Below are 5,799 nucleotides of genomic sequence, written 5' to 3' on the forward strand. Positions count from 1 at the left end.
GTGAAAATTGTATAGCCACTATGGAAATCAGATTCTTGCCTCCAAGGCCCATTATTTCCCAATTCACCAATAAAAAGATACAGATGAACAGAATGGATGCATAAGCAGGATCCATTATAATGTTGCATACAAGAAAAACACCTCAGCCACAAAGATAGACATTACTTGAGAGTGAAGGGCTGGAAAAAGGTTTTCCAAGCAAAAGGACCCAAGAAGCAAGTTGAAGTAGCCATTCTAATATCTAATAGTTAGTTTCAACTAAAATTAATCAAAAAGAGATGAGGAAGGACACGTCATACTCATCAAAGGAAAATTCCACCAAGATGATATCTCAATTCTGAACCTCTATGCCCCAAATACAAGTGCACCTACATTCGTAAAAGAAACATTACTAAAGCGTAAACTGCCATACAACCTGATACATTAATAGTGGGAGACTTCAACACCAGACTCTCACCAATAGAAAGATCACAAAGACAGAAACTAAACAGGGAAATAATGAAACTAACAGATGCCATGAGTCAAGTGGACCTAACAGACATTTACAGAACTTTTCGCCCAAGCACAAAAGAATACACCTTCTTTCAGCACCTCATGGAACCTTCTTCAAAACGGATCATATAGTCGGTCAGAGAGCAAATCTCAACAGACGCAAGAACACTGAAATAAGCCCTTGTATCTTATTGGACCACCATGGACTAAAGCTGAACTTCAACAACTAAAGAAATTAAAAAACCATACACGCAGACATGGAAACTGAACAATTCTCTACTCAATGACAACTGGGTCAGAGAAGAAATAAGAAAGAAAGAGAAAGAAAGAAAAACTATCTAAAAGGAAAAGGGAGAGTATCCAAATAAGCAAAGTCAGAAATGAAAAGGGAGACATAACAACAGATACCAAAGAAATCCAAAGAATCATTAGACTTTACTTCAGAAGCCTATATGCCACAAACATTGAAATTCTAAATGAGGTGCACAATTTTCTTGATAGATTCCACTTACCAAAATTGAATCAAGATCAATTAAACAGTCCTGTAACACATAAGGAAATAGAAGTACTCATCAAAAGCCTCCCAAGGCCAGATGGATTCTACCAGACTTTCAAAGGAGAGCAAATACCAATACTCCTCAAACAATTCCACAAAAATAGAAACAGAAGGAACATTACCAAACTCATTCTATGAAGCCACAGTCACCTTGTTACTTAAACCACACAAAGACCCAACAGCACTGGCTGGTAGTTCCTGGTGCCTGCTGGAGTTCTCTGTGGTGTGGGAAGAACCCTGAACAGTAAGCTCCTGCTGAATTCCACCTCGGATTGGTGGGTATGATCTCTGACTGGCAGGTGGTTCTCAGGGAATTGCCCTCAGATGTACGATCTTCAGGACCAACTAGACACTCCTCAGGAGCCTGAGGGGGCCCTGCTCTGGCCAGGGGAAGTCTTGGAGTCAACCTCCCAGCTATTAACTTTCTTACTCCCAGGTTAATGAGCTCCAGCTGCCAGACACTATGCTCAGACACTGATCGCTGGGTGCTGCCATTTTGGAGAACCTGTGAGCTCAGAGGTCTGGCAGCTGGTTGTGCTTTGGAGCCACAGCTGGGGCAGTACCTGGAAAGTATCCATCCTTGCGATGGTGAAAGTATGCAGGTGGCCAGAGGCTGAGACTAGGCTCCATTGGGAACCCATGAACTTATCCTGGGATTAGCAGGGTAACCTAAGCTTGGACTTGCTTGTTTCCCTCCTTGTGGATTCTCCTCTTACCTGGGAAACACAGACCTGGAATTTTGGGGTCCTCAGTATGGCCTGTAGGTTTCTCTGCAATCACACTGTTCTACTGTTCAAATACCATGCACGATTGGCACCACTATCTTGGATCTCCCCAGAATCCTATTTTGAAGCATAACTTTACCAATAAACTCTATCACCAAGTTTTCTTCGTCCCTCCCTCCTTCCCTCCCTCCCTCCCTCCTTTCTTTATTTCTTTCTATCTTTCTTTCTTTCTCTAAACTTTCTATAAAATACTCCCTCACTATATAACAGAATTATTTTGTTTCTAAACTAAACTAGCTAAGGATAGATTTTTTTAAATTATAAGATAGCTGTATTATTTCCCCCTTGCCTTATTACAAGCCTTCTCATATATCTACCCTTGCTCTCTTTCAAATTCATCTCTTGCTTCTCCTTTCATTAATTGTTGTTATGTAAATATTGTTCCTAAATGCAACCTGCTTAGTGTGTAAATATATATACATACTAAATTTATAATATATTTTATCACATATATTTTATATTATTATATATAATATCTGGCATAATATAATATAATAAAAATAAATATATATACTAAATTTTAGTACACATATGTATACTAAATAAAAATTTTCATTTAAAATGTATACATATGCATGTATACACATATATGAGTATATACATTTTAAGTGAAAATTTTGTGTCTCTGTTGACAAATCCTCCTTCCCTCCAGAACCAAAGACCCCAAGAGCAAGCATGAGAAATCTGGTTGGTCAGTCTTCTAAAACATTATAGGCTATTGCCCTTAGTTAGTTCCAGAGGAGGAAGGCAAGTCCCTTGCTAAACACATTTGTATTTCAGACACTTAGGGCCCTGGGCTGGAACTACCCTCAATGCCTCCCCACTGAAGACTAACTTTTATGGTGCCAGAAGGTGTCATGCAAGCTTTTAAGGGAGGAAAGAATCCAACTGTCCTAAGCTGCTATCATAACCTGTCAACCATGGGGACCAGGATGGCATGCTAACCCTAATGGTTCAGTAGTAGTACACACACCTTGGTGGTAACCAGCAACTCCCCTATTGAGCTTAAGACCTGTCCAGCAAGAGGAAAATCACGCCTGGTACTGGAAACCTAGCCGACTCCCCAGGACTAGTGAAATCACGGATTTTGGAGAAGAGTGTTAAAAATTAGATTTTAATGTTTAAAATCGAGAAGGCATTCATCATGTTTTAACTCTCCACTGCTACTTTTCATATTTTCTGAGTCTTTTGTATTTCTGTGTGTGTGTGTGTGTGTGTGTGTGTGTGTGTGTGTGTGTACGTGTGTGTGTGTGTGTGCATGTATGCATAGGTGCATTTGTACAAGTGTGTACATGTGTATAAAGATAAAAATTTTAATGTTGTGCATTTTTCTCAATCATTTTAAAAATTGTGTTAATTTATTTAATGTGTATGAGTATTTGCCTACATATATGTACACATACTATGTGGGTGCCTGGTACCCACTGAGATTAGAAGAGAGTATCAGCTCCCCTGTAAATGGAGTTACAAATAGTTTTGAGCCAAAATCTGGGTGAAGAGAACTGAACCCAGGTCTTTTGCAAAGTCAAAAAGTGCTTTTAACCACAGTACTATCTCTCTAGCTTAGCTCCCTCTCCTTAATTTTTCATTTATTTATTTTTGAGACTGTATTTTAATTATCATATTTCTCTCTTCCTTTTTCTCCCTCTGAACCATATGGTATATCCCTCCCTAGATCCTTCAAATTTATGACCTCTTTTTTCATAAATTGTTAATTATTCTTAATAAATATGTATGTATATATAGATACCTAGGTATACCTTGCTGACTCTGTATAATATTACTTGCATGTGTGTTCTCTGGGCTGACCATTCGGCACTGGACAATGACTTGGTGTGCGCTTCTCTTGGGAGGACCTCCTACCCCGCTTACCCATAGCTCTTTGCAGGTATTTCCTTACGCAGTTTGGCTTATTCCTTGTTCAACTCACATTTGGGTGGCCATGTTTCCGCCTTAGTTTTTGAGACAAAGTCTCTAACTAACCTGGAGTTTGCTGATTTGGCTATCCTGGCTGGCCAGCAAGTCCTGGAGATCCTCCTGTCTCTTCTTGCCTAGCACCGGGGTTACAAGCATACGTCACTAAGCTTGGCCCTCTCTGTGGGCACTGAGAATCAAACTCAGCTTCTCATGGCTGAGGGGAAAGAATTTTACTGAATGAACCTTCTCCCCAGCACCACAAAACTTTAAAAAAAAAATGTTTCACCATAATATTTTCTACTTTGACTTCTTTCCTTTTTTTTTTTTAAACAATACAAGTAAAAAAGCATCATATGTTATCCAGATATACTAGAGTGACTTACCCTCCAAAGTCTTAAGGTCCTTTCTTTATGTATGCAATACCTAGAGGCTTAACCTACTAGATACTTATTAAATGTGTGTGACATTTATTACATATATAATCTGTGCATAGAGTTATAGTCATAAGATAAATAAAAAATAAATTAGGAAGATGACTTTACATTTTATGTACCATATTCATATTATATGAGGCTATAAGAATGCTTACTATGAACACTAGTATAAATATCTGTGTATATAATTCTTATAGTTCTTTTAAAATATAAAAGGTAAAAGTCATATTAATAAATTTGCATTTTAAAGAAAACATATTTTTATGTTTAAATATCATCATTTACAGTGCCATTGGACTGAGCATATTAGTGAGCAGAGTATATAATTTATTTCTATTTTTAAAATTAATATTATAGAACAAGTGTCCATAATAAAACATTTTTGTGATTTATTTAGAATTTATATGAAAATATAGACGTAAGTTATTCAAAAGAAAAAGTCACTTCTATGTGTAAAGAAGAATCCCACATTGTGAGTTTCATCAAAAATCAGATGAAATGATATTAAAGTTTCCTAGATCCTGGGATTTGAAAAAAATTATAATAATTTTCCAGAAAGCCATAGATGTTGGTAGAAAAACATATAAGAAGTTTGGCATCAATCAAAACCTGATAACACAGGAGAAAAATCCAACATATGTACTTAGGACCATTAAAAACAAATTCAATTACAGGCACGCTCTTTGATCTAAAGCCCTGTTACTCCCCAGGACACAGAAACATTGCCAACCCATGCCAAAAAAGTTAGACCTATATTGAGTACAAGTTCTAGATTTGAAAACTTAAAAGAAGACACTGAGTGTGAAATCCTCAGAGAAATAATAAAAAATTATTACAAAGAGTATTCGGGTGTGGGGAGGGTAGTCACTACTGGTTTAAGAAATAGTAAAGAAAAGGAATAGAGTTAAAGTGTCTTGTGCAAGTTCCCAGCATAACAACAATAAATGCTCTTTCGAGTTAAAAGGTGGGCTTAGAATCTTAAAACTTTCTCAGTATGATACAAATTTATGAGATAGGGCTTCTCCCTGAAGCTGTTATGTGCTAAAAGTCTACAGCCCTGGTGAAGGTTTGTATCCCCACCAATGACTGATGCTGCGGTTTTAAAGGGGTGATGGATGCTTCAGAGAGATAATTAATCTTAGGCAGACAGAGCTGTGGAAAGTAATGAAGATTTGTTTTGTGTTGCTGGTAAAAGAGTATGGAACTAGAGGTACTCTTTAGCTTTTAGCGTTTTTTTCCCTGGGAGCCTTTTCTTTCCAACAAAACTTAATAGCACAGTTTCCTTGGCACCTCTGCCAGAGCAGCACTCCCTGATCCTGCATTCCCGGAAAGCAACTTCATTTTCTACTTGTTCATGTAGATCTAAGTGCTGAGATACTCCCTCTATAGCCTCACGCCGCTCACACTTTCCTTCTCTTTTGAGAAGGCTGCAAGTACTTGGTGGCCTTGGGTGAGCTTTAAAGCGATCTGACCGTCAAGCCACCGTAATATGCCAGAGAAGAGCGCAATTTCTGAAAAACACTTAGACATTAAAAATAAGATTCTGATTACCTGGAATCCTTCATGGGTGTTGGCTTTGATGCTAGAATTTTAACCTCTTTAAAAGCGACTATGT

At 37.7% G+C, this 5,799-nt stretch overlaps 1 long non-coding RNA gene across 1 annotated transcript; it reads left to right on the plus strand.

Annotated features, from left to right (window-relative positions):
- The first annotated feature begins 2,477 nt into the window (after positions 1-2,477).
- Positions 2,478-4,088, plus strand: LOC311607325. Its single transcript, XR_014782577.1, has 2 exons — positions 2,478-3,063; positions 3,104-4,088. It is a non-coding gene; the product is annotated as an uncharacterized lncRNA (long non-coding RNA).
- The last annotated feature ends 1,711 nt before the right edge of the window (positions 4,089-5,799 follow it).

The sequence above is a fragment of the Acomys minous genome (genome assembly GCF_964271855.1).
Source record: "Acomys minous genome assembly, chromosome: 10".
Lineage (NCBI taxonomy): Eukaryota > Metazoa > Chordata > Mammalia > Rodentia > Muridae > Acomys > Acomys minous.